Here is a 15,582-nt window from a genome sequence, read left to right on the forward strand (position 1 = left end):
GAGTGCAAAGCATGCTCGGATTCGCCAACTTTTACCGTCGGTTTATACCTGGGTTTTCACAAATTGTCCATCCAATTACCTCTTTGTTAAAGAAAAATCAAAAGTTCCATTGGTCGACAGAAGCTGAAGAAGCCTTCCAGAAGTTGAAACTAACATTCCCTACAGAACCCGTCCTTTGACACTCATGACCAGACCTACCTTACATAGTTGAGGCAGATGCTTCAGAAATAGCCATGGGAGCAGTATTGTCACAACGAGACCCTGAAAAAGGACAGCATCACCCCGTTGCATTCTGGTCCCGCAAATTTTCAGCCACCGAGTTAAACTACACAATCACAGATAAGGCATTACTGGCGATTAAAGCAGCATTCAAGGCCTGGAGACATTACCTTCTTGGAGCGAGACATACGGTCACTGTCATCACGGGCCACCGTAACTTGCAATACTTGAAAACCGCCAAAGCACAATCCTTGCATCAACTTCGTTGGGCTCTCTTTTTCGTGGAATACGATTTTATTATCACTTATACACCTGGATAACGCAATGGGAAAGCAGATGCTTTATCACGCATGAGTGAAGAAAAAGAAGCTTTTACAGCATCCGACCCCGTGGCCATAATTCCTGAGGAAAGGATTCAAACCAGAATAGCTGCCACCACGTGTGTGCATGACCAAAGAACAAGTTTGCAATCCCGATGGATCAATCAACACAACAGGAATGGCTGTTAAAAGGTGACCAGTACACCATCGAAGACAATCGACCGTATATCCAAGGACGATTATATGTCCAAGACCAAGAACTGCAAAAGAAAATCATCACAAATTACCAAGATTCATTACTGGACGGACACCCAGGAATAACCAAAACTCAGGCGAAGGTAAAATAAAACTACCGGTGGCCAACCTGGCAAAACAACATTGTCCAATTTATTGAAACCTGCAGTGTCTGTGCACAACACAAGTCTCAGAAACAGAACCCCGCTGGCTTACTACATCCCCTAACAACACTGCTAGCACCTTGGCATACCCTGTTGATGGATTTCATCACGGATCTTCCACCCTGCAATGGATACAACACCATATTAGTCGTCATGGATTTATTCTCCATAATGGCCCATTTCATCCCTCTGAAGGGACTCCCAACTGCGTCAACTCTCGCTTCTGTGTTCCTAGAGAAAATTGTTTGATTGCATGGATTTCCATCAATATTAGTATGTGATCGTGGAACTTATTTTGTTTCGGCCTTTTGGAGAAAGTGTTGTACGATTGCCAAAATTGATCTCCGTTGTCCACAAGTCATCACCCTCAAACTAATGGGCAAACTGAATGAACCAAGCAAACTTTAAAGCAATATCTCAGGTGTATGTTGCAACAGTCCGAGGATTCTTGGAAAAATATACTCTAGATAGCTGAGTAAGCATACAACAACTCAGTTCACATAAGCACTGGGCAAACTCCATTCTACACTGTGCACGGAAGACATCCGAGGACATCAGTATTTGATCCACCCGAAACCCTGGAAATGCCAGCCATAAAAAACTTGCATAAAACCATCACTCAGGTTCTTAAGGAGGCGACAGAGCATCTGACCAAGGCTAAGGAAAGACAAAAACTGTTTGCTGATCGACATCGGAAGGAAGCTCCTGCCTACCAGATTGGAGAAAAGGTGTAGTTAGCATCCAAATATATTCCCCTGAAGGGGCCACGAGCTTTCTGCTCAAGATTCCTGTGCCCCTACACTATAAAGTACATAATCAATCCTTTCGCCATGAAATTGGAGTTAACATCTCACATGAAAATTCACCCCGTATTTCATGTCTCTCTCCTCAAACCCATGGAATCCAATACATGGCTTAGTTCTCCGCCAGAGACTGAAGTAATAGATGGAGAACCAGAATATGAAGTCAAATCCATCCTGGACTCCAAGGTGGTTTGATCAAAATTGTATTACCTATTTGACTGGAAAGGTTACGGACCTCAAGACCGAACTTGGGAACCCAGTGAACACGTCCATGCTCCGCTTTTAATCAGACAGTTCCATTGCAATAATACAACCAAACCAGGACTGGGAGGAGAACCACCCTTGAGAAGGGCCTTGAGGGGGAGTGCTGTCATGGTCATGAAGTCAGGGGCACAGGCATGCAGGGGTTGCATGCACAGGAGACCTGAGTCGACATTGTCCTGGCTCCTTTGGTGCCAGGCTCATGAACAAAAGTAAACAAGAACATCCATTTAACACCAAAAAGCATTTATTATGGACATAGCACTTCAGATGCATTAACCTTGAACATTCCATCCATTAAGCAGGATGCATTAACCTTGAACATTCCATCCATTAAGCAGCCCCAAGTGTATTCTTGGGTATGGCTGCTAATGGATTGCCTTTGCACATGCTCATTCTCTAGGAGAGGCAAAGTGTGGCTGCTAAACCGGCCCTAAAGGCCGTGCCCACGATCTCAGCTAAATAAGCTGCCCTGATCCTCAAGATAGATGCTTCGCGTTATTCAGCACTTGCAAGCAGCGTAACGCTCACCGTCGCCTGAGGTCAGACTTAACTTTGAAGATCCTGCTTCCTGGACATCCTGCTTCCTGCCAGTATACTTACCAACTGGGGGAAGCTGTTCTTACCTGTACATCTCTTCAGCGAGCCAAGTATTCATCTTAACACTTTCTGTAATGCCGAAATCTTCATCTTGGCACAGCAGCACGTCATGCTCCATCGTCGACAGCAGCGACTGCAAGGAAAAACAGAAGACAAGGTTAGACATCGAAAAAACAGTCAGTTTAAGGTTGCGCTTCACCATACTTTGCGCTTTTCCTTAAACCATCACTTACCTGCTGTAGAACATAGCGGTAGCATACATCTTCCATCCGTCTGTGTCTCACGTCTCACTGCTGTATTGAGGCTGCATTTCCATCTAAGGGAAGAAAACAGAAGAGAGACATTATTGCAGGCATAAATAGGATCAATATATAAAGACATTAAACAGAACAAACAGCATCACAAGAGCTCAAGAAAGACTTACCAATCATAAGGAGAAACAAAGTCGCAGCTGGACTGGACTAATACTTATCAGGGATCAGCGAAGGAACTAGAACCCATTCGACGCGCCCCTGCCAGAAGTAGCAGGGCGGAGAGCTTATCTTCCATCATTCACAGGTGAGCTTTATGGGCCAGCACATGCTCACAGAAACCGTACTTTGGGGTGAAGGGTTCGAGAGGTACAACAATCACAGATTGGCACACTCACACACTGTTATCTCCATGCAGAAGTAGTATCACCACATACCACCCCTCACAGCATTTCTACTGAGGGAGAGGCTTGATGGGGGTGATTCAAGTTCAGGGAGGGCTGCAACTGTGCCCCAACACCTCCGCAGAGACCAGGTGAGCGTAACAGTTATACTGCTTTAATTTGCATTGAATGCAGCTTCAAATGAGTCATGCTCAACTAATAATTCTTCTTTTTTTCTCCAATGTTTAAAACATTGCAGTTTGGCCATGTAACAAAGTTCTCTATGTTGTGGAGATTTAAACGACAACTTTACATGATTAATTAGACGGCATGGTTTTACTAGGCTTCCTTCACAAGGTCAGACTGAATATTTGCCAGTTGTCTCATCTTGCGTGACATTGTAGCTTTGGGCTATGCCATATAGGCACATGTTTTTCAAAGTAGCTCTTCTGTTTGGTTAGTACGTGTCAGTGACATGTTTTTTTATAAAATGTCCTCACTGTTGGGATCATTTGTGGCTATTGTTCCTATCGCTTGGTAGGATTTTAGTACTTTTTTTCTTGATGAAGCTGGACCAAGGTTTATCCAGACAATGGGCCTCATTACGAGCTTGCCGGTCCGTATACCACGGTACCGGTGAGCTTGCCGGTACCGTTGTATCCGGACCGGCAAACTCTGAGTTGTGCTCGTGGGTGCCTTTCATTCCTCCAGGTTTGACCTGGCGGAATGAAAGGCACCCGCGAGCACAGCATGTCGGATGCACTTGCACCGTTATAAACAGTGCCGTGCATCCGGCCTCCCCATTCCTGGGGAAGAATTTTTTCCGCCACCCAGGAATGGGCAAATACCGGGTCTGGCACCCTGTAATTTCCCATTTCTGGGTGCCGAAAAAGAATCAATACCGGTGGCAGGCACGGCTACTGCCAGCCTCGTAATGAGGACCAATGTTTTCAGACTTCCAATAGAAGGGTATACCTGTTAAATGGTCTGCAGATTCATAAAATCTGCTTTCTCTTTGGGAGAACATCTATATAGTGAAGCTGTACAATTTTGGTGACAGTATTTTGTCAGACAATATGTCATCCCAGAGGTCTATAAGCTCTGTTTTCTCAGCTTTGGTGAGATAGGCTGTGACATATCTTGCAACTGCAGTGGAATTGTCTGCAATTTATTTTATGTCTATATTTGCATTCCACAAGACGGCAATGATGGCATTGTAATCATTGATGTACTTTGATGCTTTGTCCCTTTTAATGTTAAATGTGTTTTTAAGGGATTTTCCTTTTACCCTGTGTCTAACAGAATACATCAAGCTATTTACTTGTCCTTTGCACACTGGTCTAGGGAAGCCAAAGCGACCTTTGGTATAGTATTTACCTTGGTTTTCATATCAACATCAGCAGTATTTGCCACACTTATGCTTTGTGAAACAGTGTAAAACAGTGGTATCCCTGTCATGGCCAAATTTGGGAGCATCTTTTATCCACAAAAGCATGTGAATGTGTGATGCTCCTCTGGATTGATATTCGTTTCTCCAAAAGAAGTGTAGAGGAGCAGTCAACTGCCCTTGCTGGAAGTCCTGGCCCCCTGCAACCTGTGTGCTGGCAGCCTGAAATTGTGCCATGCTTGACATGCTTCCCATGACGTCATCAACCCCAGAGAGGGGTTGATGACGTCATGGGAAACGGGTGTGGCGTGCGGTGGAGGCAGGCTGAGAGGGAGACTGGATGGACCTTGTGGAAACTGATGACGTGGTGGAGAGTGGAGTGGACTTTTATGTGCGACGAAGATTGCACGTGTGAAGAGCACTGCAGAAAATGCAAGTAGTTCGATAACAGTACATATGCAGCAACGCAAGTAGACTAAGTGATCATAGAAGCTGGCTATACGTAGTGAATAGGCTGCGGGCAGAACCGCCATTATATAGAAGCGGGACATCAGTGTCACAATTTTAGTATGTTCAAACCCATGAAGAGAAGGACTGAAAGCTGTGTTGCAACAGAGAATTAGCTGGGAGCATGGAAGATTCGAGAAGCTGTCTGGCCTGATGTCAAGACTGAAGGTGGCCAAGACTGGTTATCTATTCCTGAAGTCAGAGAACGTGAGAAGTTGAATTATCCCTTGTTAAGGTGCATTGAAAGAACACCATGAGTGCCAAGTTTTATTAATTCAAGACAATTAAATGCTGCAAAATGGTCTGAATTGCAGTCTCCTGTCACGTGGGCCCAGGATGGAAATAGAGTTGGACATGCAGTTCTAAAACTATGATAAGTGTGTGCTCACACTCCCTTATATTCCCAGAGACAAGAATACATTTCAAGGCCAAGTTCAAAGACAATCTGCATGGCAGAATGCTTGGGTGATGAGAGATGTTGGGCTAATTGGGGAGGTACTGTCCAGTCCATCCCCTGACACCTGGGTCTGAGCTCACATGCTGCTAAGTGAACTGAATGTTCCAGAACGGCAAAAGCATGCCAACCAATTGTAGGGGTCCATATAACAAAGGGCCTTATAGTTTGAGACCCAATGGAATACCATGTTTCTGACTGTAGAGACCCAATCACAACCCAACCCCTTATAGAAAGTATACTTAGATGTTCCCCTTGAACCAACCACAATCCCCTGCAGGTTCCTCTTATTTGCCATGTAGTATGACGTCACGTATGATGGGTTTTTCCTATAAAAGTTTTGTTTTTTATGAAGTACTCAGAGAGAACGCTTTGCGACGTCCATTGTAACTCCCTGTTTTAGATAATTTATAATAAACTTTAAAAGCACTTTGCCATCTTCCTGAGTTGGTTTGATTATTTGGTGGAGTTATTCTGTTTCCCATCCACCTGCATGACACGCTACCTAACAAGGTCCCTAAGCTCAGCAGCGTTCCACTTCTCCGAGTGAAGGGGTATTTGTATTGCAGATTGTTAGGCAGAAACCTGTGCAGTTCCCTTGGGGAACACTGCAAAAGATTTAAGACTACAGGTAGAGCAGTAAACCCCTTTGGTAGCAGTCTGTACCACCCAGATTTACCTGGTAGCTGTGGCTGAGCAGTCAGACTTCTCTCAAGAAGAGTTAGGCAGTATGCAGAGTATACACAATATGTACCAACATACAATAGCACAAGCAAACACTGACCAGAGCTTGGTTTCAAAAGTATATAGTTATTTATTTAAAAACACAAAAGTTAAAAACACTCTAGCAAAAATATAGTAAACACTTCAAACACAGTTATAATGAAAGTAGATTCAATCCTTTCTCCTATCTAGACAACTCTAGGTTAACACCACTTAATTAAAACAGAGGTGAGTGCTTAACGTTAGATGACACTCTAGTAGTTTCCAAGAAAGGGAGAGAAAAAGCCGAAATGGGTTAAACACACCACTCTAAGGTCCAGAACACTTGCAATAGGCTCAAAGAAGCACAAAGTCACAGGTGAGCAAAAGTCACTAGGCAGGGCCCACTCTTAGAGTAGCCGGAGCGAAAATGTGCCCAAGATCACACTGTTAGTTAGAGATTCAAAGTCTTGCAAGGAGTCAAAAAGAGTTTAGAGTGACTCAGAAAGTTTAGCCAAAGTGTCCCAGGCACTCCCAGGTTCGAAAGCCGGGGGCTAAATCTACCCCGTACAGTCGGTGGCAAGGGAAGCCAGGCGGAACACAGTACCTTAAGCGGAAAGGATCCTCCAGCGGGGGCAGTTGTTCCAGGCAGTGACAGCAAGGCTCGACGTCGGTCAGGGGAGAAGAATATCTCGCTGAAGAGCAGAAGAGAAAGGTCGTAGCACTGCCCGGGAAGAAACCAGCCGCGGAGTCCTCCGGTTAAAGGGTTGGTACCGACTTTCGCGGTATGGGGGTAAAGTGTGGTATTCCGGATGCCGGGGTGCTTGGCACAGGCAAGGCGGCCACGAGATACCTCAAAGAACGGAAAGAAGGCGAAAACTGGTTGTCCCCACCAGTCAAGGGAAGGAGCCACTCCGTTAAGAGTTCTCCTCGGTCGTCGGGAAAAAGTGGTGAGACGGTTCAGCAGGGCTCCACCGGGTGGTGTCGTCGAAGCAGGTCGGCTCAGCTCTTCCCTCGTCGGATTCTTGGTCCTGTGGCGACTTCTGAAGTCCCAGTCCCCAAAGCCCTGCTTTTATGCAGCAAGCCCCCATTCACCCAGCCTAGCTGTCACTCAAACATGCTAAGTGGTGAGCCGGGCGGCTCACCACTTGGGCCAATCAGGACGGAGTGCGACTTGAGTTACCAAGGTAACTCAGTCCAGGGTGCCTAAATCCCCCTCCACCCCTCCTAAGTACCCCAGACAGAGTGGCACCACTTTGGAGGGCTTCTGTGGAGAAGCCCGCCAAAAGTGGAACAAAGGGCTCCACTTTGGGTTAGAGTTACAGAGGTGAACACCAACGCCATTTTAGAATCAAGTTTTGGCAAAAAGTCCCAACCGGAGTTATAAAAATAAATATATAAACCGGCGGTATGTTTAAGGCTACCGTAAATAAATAATTAAATGTGTTAGCCTAAAACAATGGGAAATCCCATAGGGAAATATTCGCGGTCGAATATAAAAAGTAGTTTCCACTGCCACCAGCCAAAACTCGATCAGGGGGGACGGAGACGTGCCCCCTCGACTAACAGACCCTGGGGCAATCGAATTGCCCCAGCCAGTACGTCCACAATATGATGGTTTGTACTGGTTCTGTTCAGGATTCAAGACTAGCAAAGTCTTTGGTGACTTTACATGCCCTGGGAGACAGTAGTCAGTCCCAGGTTATGGAGTCTATGTTGGGGAGTCCCTAGGACACCCCTGGGTCACGGCACAGAGGGTGCTGTGTAACCCACATCACAAAAATACATGAGGCCCTATGGAGTAAAAGACCCCATAGCCCATTCAACACAAGGTTTAACCAAGAAAACACACTTCAACATGTCCAAGAGTGAGGGTAAAAGAGTCTCACTCTTGGCAGGAGAAAAAAAGAAACCCCAGAAATCCAGCAAAGCTGCTGGGGGACTCACTAGGTAGGGAAATTCAGCCTAAACAGAGAATTCTCCCTAACACTCGCCCCCCCCAGACTAAGGGACAGGAGGATTTAATCCACTCCTGGATGAACCTCATACCTCTAGTCGATGATATACATCCTAGAGAGTCCATCAGCATTTTGATGGTGACACCTTGACCTATGTTCAATGGAGAACTCAAAGGTTTTCTTTTGCAAGCTAACGGACCTACAGACCCTTTGAGGAACATCAGTCTTTTTGTTATAGGGGATCTGGTTGACCAGTCCCTCAGAAGTTGGTACAACTTCTGAACCTATGTTAGGCTTTTTCAAGGGGTCCTTATAAAGGATTCCCTTAGATCTAGAGGGGCCTCCAAGGTTCCTCACCACCTCTCTTGTGGGAGCAGGTTGGGTCTTAGGCCTCTTGGTTGGAGGGGTTGGGGTTAGGCAATGTACCTGCTTCCCCTTCCTCTTAGATCTACCTTTACCTATTTTAGGAGTTTCCCCCCTAATATTAGGATTTGAGTTGGGGTCTTCAGTAGAAGGTCCAACAGTCTGAAGGTTTTTGGCCTTAGACTTTTCTTTTCTGGTTTTCCACCAGCACTGAGAATTACCAGTTCTCTCAGGTCCAGATAGGGGCCTAGTTGGTCTATCCACCTCTTCCTCAGAAGCAGGGGGAGTCAGAGACTCTGAGACTAGGGGAACAATGATGGAGCTTGGTTGGGGCGCCCATGTTCCTAGCATACTATCCGGAAATGTGCCTGGGTTAGAGGTCAACTTACTAACACCAGGGCTTGTAGTGGGGTTCTCAGTAGAGGGTCCCACAGGCTTAGAAGGGTCCTTCAAGGTAGCCTTTCTAGCCAATTTGGTTAAGTTCTGCTTCTCCATACTGGGAGGCCTGGGGGTATGTGACACTACTCCTAGAGTTCTTAGGTCATTCCCTAACAGGACCTTCCCAGGTACCTCAGCCTGAACACTGACAGGGATCCTTACTGTCATGTTGTTACATTGAATGAGGGCTGGTAGAATAGGAACCATTTGGACAGGGCCTCCAGACATCTTAGTGGGACCTTTGGGTGCTTTGGCCACCTCCTCAGGTTGAAAGAAGCTTTCATCCACTACTGTTCTGCTGGCCCCAGTGTCTCTCCTGGCAGGAGTATCCTGGCCATTGACAAGAACACTGTCCACATAATACACCTTAGAGTTAACAGGTAGGGAGTTATACACAACCCTATTCTGGGGACTAACCAGACCCATAGGCTCTAAGTTTACAGTTGCTTGAAGACCCAAGGGTTCGTCAGCAAAGAGTTCAAAGTGGGCACTAGCCATCTGTACTTCATCCTCAGGAGTGAAGGCTAAGGAGACTGTGCTGATCCCTGCAGGTTTACCCTTGCACTTGGGATCTCCTTTGATATGGTCAGTACCCTGACAGACATAGCATTGTCCAAATGCTCTCTGGAAGGGTGGCTTGTTCTGACCTCCTTCTGGCTTGTGGCCAGAAGGTACAGTAGCCTGACTAGGTTTCCCATGTGGCTTACCCTGGTTATTTTGTGGTTTGGGGCCCTCTTTGGGATAGGAATTATTAGAATTCTCTTTGGAGTCTTTTTTAGGCTGTTTCTCCCCATCCTTCTTCTGAGTTACCCCAGAATCCTTGTGAGTGGCCCTGTTGGCAACCCACAAGTCAGCAGCCTTAGCTAGTTTCCGGGAATCTAATTCCCTGGAATCAGCCAAGTGTTGTCTGAGCTCAGGAGAGCAGGCATCATAAATAGTCTCCAACATAAACAAATTCTTCATACCTTCATAAGTGTTCACCTTGTAACCCTTAATCCATCCCTCTAAGTTTTTCAAACATTCACTCACCCAGGTAGCCCAAGGGGTACCATCATGCTTTTTGAGGCTCCTAAACCTCTTAAGATACTGGGAAGGGGTCTTCCCAAACCTAGCTATCAAAGCTAGTTTCACACATTCATAGTCCTTCCTATCCTCCTCCCCCATCTCCATTACCACATCAGTTGCAACAGGGGGAAGCCTAGAGAACAACCAGGTGAGTAAGTCATTTCCTGTGATGTTCTGGAGCCCATGATTATATTCAAACAGAGACAACCAATCCAACACATCCAACTTAGGCTCATACATACCAACCAATTCTTTAGGCATCCGGGGTCTTTTAGGACTGGAACTTCTAGAGGAGCCAGAGAGAGAAACATTCTCAACAGATAATTTCTTCATTTCTAAGTCATACTTGAGCTCCATTTCCCTTAGCCTTAGTTCTTTGTCAGTTTGAGCATTAAGTTTCTTATACTCCAATTCTAGCTTCATTTTCTCCAGTTCAAAGTACTGAGGACTAAATGTGGGACCTGGTAAAGGTCCAGTAGGCACAGCAGGTAGAGCAGGCAGAGGCCTAGGGGGGACAGTTACAACAGCCTCACCCTCCTCTTCTGACTCTTCCTCAGAATCATCAACATTTTGCTCCATGTTAATTTCAACACTGTCATCTACAGTTGCTGGAGTGGTAGGTTCCTCTGAACCATCACCCAGACTTTGGTTAGCTAACAATCTTTCAATCAGCTCCATTTTCTTGCCCTTAGTCAGGAGATCCTTATGTTTACAGAGCACTCTTAAACAATCAGCAGTTTTGGCTGCAAGGGACTCTTGACTATAGCTTTCTATAACTGACATGTTAGAGGTTTTACTTTTTCAGTGCTAAGCTTTGTGGTTAGTTGCACTAAGGTATCTAAAGCACAATAAAATGTATACTCAATACAAATCCCACCGCTGTACACCAGTGTTAGGCAGAAACCTGTGCAGTTCCCTTGGGGAACACTGCAAAAGATTTAAGACTACAGGTAGAGCAGTAAACCCCTTTGGTAGCAGTCTGTACCACCCAGATTTACCTGGTAGCTGTGGCTGAGCAGTCAGACTTCTCTCAAGAAGAGTTAGGCAGTATGCAGAGTATACACAATATGTACCAACATACAATAGCACAAGCAAACACTGACCAGAGCTTGGTTTCAAAAGTATATAGTTATTTATTTAAAAACACAAAAGTTAAAAACACTCTAGCAAAAATATAGTAAACACTTCAAACACAGTTATAATGAAAGTAGATTCAATCCTTTCTCCTATCTAGACAACTCTAGGTTAACACCACTTAATTAAAACAGAGGTGAGTGCTTAACGTTAGATGACACTCTAGTAGTTTCCAAGAAAGGGAGAGAAAAAGCCGAAATGGGTTAAACACACCACTCTAAGGTCCAGAACACTTGCAATAGGCTCAAAGAAGCACAAAGTCACAGGTGAGCAAAAGTCACTAGGCAGGGCCCACTCTTAGAGTAGCCGGAGCGAAAATGTGCCCAAGATCACACTGTTAGTTAGAGATTCAAAGTCTTGCAAGGAGTCAAAAAGAGTTTAGAGTGACTCAGAAAGTTTAGCCAAAGTGTCCCAGGCACTCCCAGGTTCGAAAGCCGGGGGCTAAATCTACCCCGTACAGTCGGTGGCAAGGGAAGCCAGGCGGAACACAGTACCTTAAGCGGAAAGGATCCTCCAGCGGGGGCAGTTGTTCCAGGCAGTGACAGCAAGGCTCGACGTCGGTCAGGGGAGAAGAATATCTCGCTGAAGAGCAGAAGAGAAAGGTCGTAGCACTGCCCGGGAAGAAACCAGCCGCGGAGTCCTCCGGTTAAAGGGTTGGTACCGACTTTCGCGGTATGGGGGTAAAGTGTGGTATTCCGGATGCCGGGGTGCTTGGCACAGGCAAGGCGGCCACGAGATACCTCAAAGAACGGAAAGAAGGCGAAAACTGGTTGTCCCCACCAGTCAAGGGAAGGAGCCACTCCGTTAAGAGTTCTCCTCGGTCGTCGGGAAAAAGTGGTGAGACGGTTCAGCAGGGCTCCACCGGGTGGTGTCGTCGAAGCAGGTCGGCTCAGCTCTTCCCTCGTCGGATTCTTGGTCCTGTGGCGACTTCTGAAGTCCCAGTCCCCAAAGCCCTGCTTTTATGCAGCAAGCCCCCATTCACCCAGCCTAGCTGTCACTCAAACATGCTAAGTGGTGAGCCGGGCGGCTCACCACTTGGGCCAATCAGGACGGAGTGCGACTTGAGTTACCAAGGTAACTCAGTCCAGGGTGCCTAAATCCCCCTCCACCCCTCCTAAGTACCCCAGACAGAGTGGCACCACTTTGGAGGGCTTCTGTGGAGAAGCCCGCCAAAAGTGGAACAAAGGGCTCCACTTTGGGTTAGAGTTACAGAGGTGAACACCAACGCCATTTTAGAATCAAGTTTTGGCAAAAAGTCCCAACCGGAGTTATAAAAATAAATATATAAACCGGCGGTATGTTTAAGGCTACCGTAAATAAATAATTAAATGTGTTAGCCTAAAACAATGGGAAATCCCATAGGGAAATATTCGCGGTCGAATATAAAAAGTAGTTTCCACTGCCACCAGCCAAAACTCGATCAGGGGGGACGGAGACGTGCCCCCTCGACTAACAGACCCTGGGGCAATCGAATTGCCCCAGCCAGTACGTCCACAATATGATGGTTTGTACTGGTTCTGTTCAGGATTCAAGACTAGCAAAGTCTTTGGTGACTTTACATGCCCTGGGAGACAGTAGTCAGTCCCAGGTTATGGAGTCTATGTTGGGGAGTCCCTAGGACACCCCTGGGTCACGGCACAGAGGGTGCTGTGTAACCCACATCACAAAAATACATGAGGCCCTATGGAGTAAAAGACCCCATAGCCCATTCAACACAAGGTTTAACCAAGAAAACACACTTCAACATGTCCAAGAGTGAGGGTAAAAGAGTCTCACTCTTGGCAGGAGAAAAAAAGAAACCCCAGAAATCCAGCAAAGCTGCTGGGGGACTCACTAGGTAGGGAAATTCAGCCTAAACAGAGAATTCTCCCTAACACAGATGTAATAGGGCATGGCAATGAAGCGATGGCGAAAGTACCTTGACACATTGAAGGGGTCAAGATAACAGAGTTCTCCTTGTGTTTTTATATCTATTACCTCTTTATTTTGTTTTGCAGTGTGTAAGAAGTTATACAGGTTATTCCATGCATATTCTGCACAACTTAAAGTAACAAACCATGTGGGTGGGCCTAGGTTGCTTAGCATACAACATACATCAGCGTGACGTCGGAACCAGTATTCTTTTGTACCATACATGTTTGCCAAGAGATTTGCGATACTTGACTGCAAAACCTCATCTATGTCTTTGATCTTTTGAAGCAGTTGGGTAGCGGGTAAGTTCGAAACATTAGAGCCTGTTTTTAATGTGTGTGCAACTCCATTACATAGAGTTGCTAGTTCACTTTCAAGCAGGTGATGGAAAATGTAGTTTACATTTTGTCTGTATTTGGGGTCTTCAGAATACATTTGTACAGACTGATAGTCTGATGCACTAATTTGTGTGGATCGTTCATCATATCTTCCTCCTTTTCCGGTAGGAAAGAGAAGAGGAAAAGAACTTGCTTCTACACTTTTCTCCCATATGCTAAGTGGGGAGCCTTCCGTATGTTTCATGAGTGTAGTGAGTGAATTGTATACAGGTCAAAAATATTGGCTGCATTATCGGGATCTACACGTTCAAATTGACCAGTTTGTGGTGCATCTTGAATTATTTGGGTGGTTTCTTTTAAGTTTTCCTCTATGTTCATATCGTTATAGTATTCATTATTTTCTTTCTAAAGAGACAAGGAAGCTTACAGGTTACCGATCAGGGCACTAAAGCAACGTGAACACAGGTGAGAAAATCGATTTTGGGGGGGGAAACAATGCACAGGAAAACACACGCAGCAGAATTGCAATTTCTTATTTTACACAGGCTTTAAAATGACTAACAGCTAAAAAAAATTGGCTTAGCAGTCAAAATCGGAAATCAGTTTTTGGGATGAGAAACAAAGGCACAGAACAGATAGGATACTGAGGGAAAGCGATGAATTTATAGGATGATAGTGTAGGTTTTTCTATGTGAAATGCGAATCAGATTTTTAAAAGGAAAGCAAAATACACGGGCAAATTCGGTTTTGTTAGCACAATGACTATTTCTACTGAGACTATATTCTAAGGACTATAATTGTTTAAGAAAGACTTTCAAAGGTAACTGAAATGCTAACAGAGATAGACTAAAACAGATTCTTCTAAGGAAAAGGTAAATAGAGGATACTGGCAATTTGGGATATGAGTGGGATTTTTGTGGGATTTTAACAGGATGCAAGGCTCAAAAGAGCTGGTTATGCAGCTTTTGGTATGGGGTGGTAGGATAATTACAAGGCAAGTTTGAGTTTGGTAATTTGGTGAGCCAGCAAGGTCTCTGGACAGCGGGGCCAAGGATCTGGTCATGGGGCAGCAGGGTAAAGCGATCTGGTCACTGGGACAGTAGGGCTCTCCGGAATAGGAACAGCTGGGCAAGGTCTGGTCACTGTGGACAGTGGGATGAATCAGCTGGTCAAGGTCTGGTCACTGGACTCTCCTAAAGGGGATCAGTTGCCTTTAATCCTTTCTCCCTGGATTATTGGGTATGCCTGGGTCTGGATGGTCCTGCTTGGATGGAGTCAGCTGCCTCTGGATCTGGTTTTGGAGTCTTTGAATCTTGAATGTTGAATCCCCTTGTGTCCCCCTGTCTCCTGCCTATATAGCCATAGTGACATCATAGAATGTTACAATCTGGGTGGAAATACTCTGGAGTTGACCCTCGACCGGGATAGCCTAAGCTACTGGTGTCCCCTCCTCCCTCCAGGCTGTTTGGTTCAAGGGAAGTGACATCACTTTATGTGTGTGCATTTTATGACTTCCTTTATCTCACAAGCCTATTTTTTATAAAATGAATTTTGAGGCAACAACTTCAAATGTATGCTAGGCACCATCATAAAAAGCAGATATGCAGATTCTATATTTCACAGGGAATCAGACAGTCTAATCACCAACTCTGTGCGAGGTAACATCGCTTTTTGGCACAATTTCGTCATTTTAAGGAGACACTTATTGTTGAAAATTCTGCAAATGGCTACACATATGCCCAAAACTATTTTGCATATCATCACCAAGTTTGATGTCTGTATCATTTTTCCTGCCATTCCGGTTCACCACGTGCCAGAAAGATGCACATGGTCGCATTGTGCTTGTCCAAAAATCCCACAAAATACTGGCATAATATTGAATTCTTGCTTAATTAGGTTGGTGGGCAAAGTGTCTTGATGTACAACAGTTTTTAAATCAATGGGCTAGATTAGTCACTTGCGTGGGCGGTCCTTCCACTCCCCTAAACACATTTTTTCCTTTAAGTCAACCTAAACATAGGGTTTCTATGACTCCCCTTTGAAGCCATCCAGTGAGTGCCGGGAATGAATGTAGAGGAAATCACACCTCC

This window comes from Ambystoma mexicanum, chromosome 5q (assembly GCF_040938575.1).
Source record: "Ambystoma mexicanum isolate Mex_15411 chromosome 5q, UKY_AmexF1_1, whole genome shotgun sequence".
In the NCBI taxonomy this organism is placed as follows: domain Eukaryota; kingdom Metazoa; phylum Chordata; class Amphibia; order Caudata; family Ambystomatidae; genus Ambystoma; species Ambystoma mexicanum.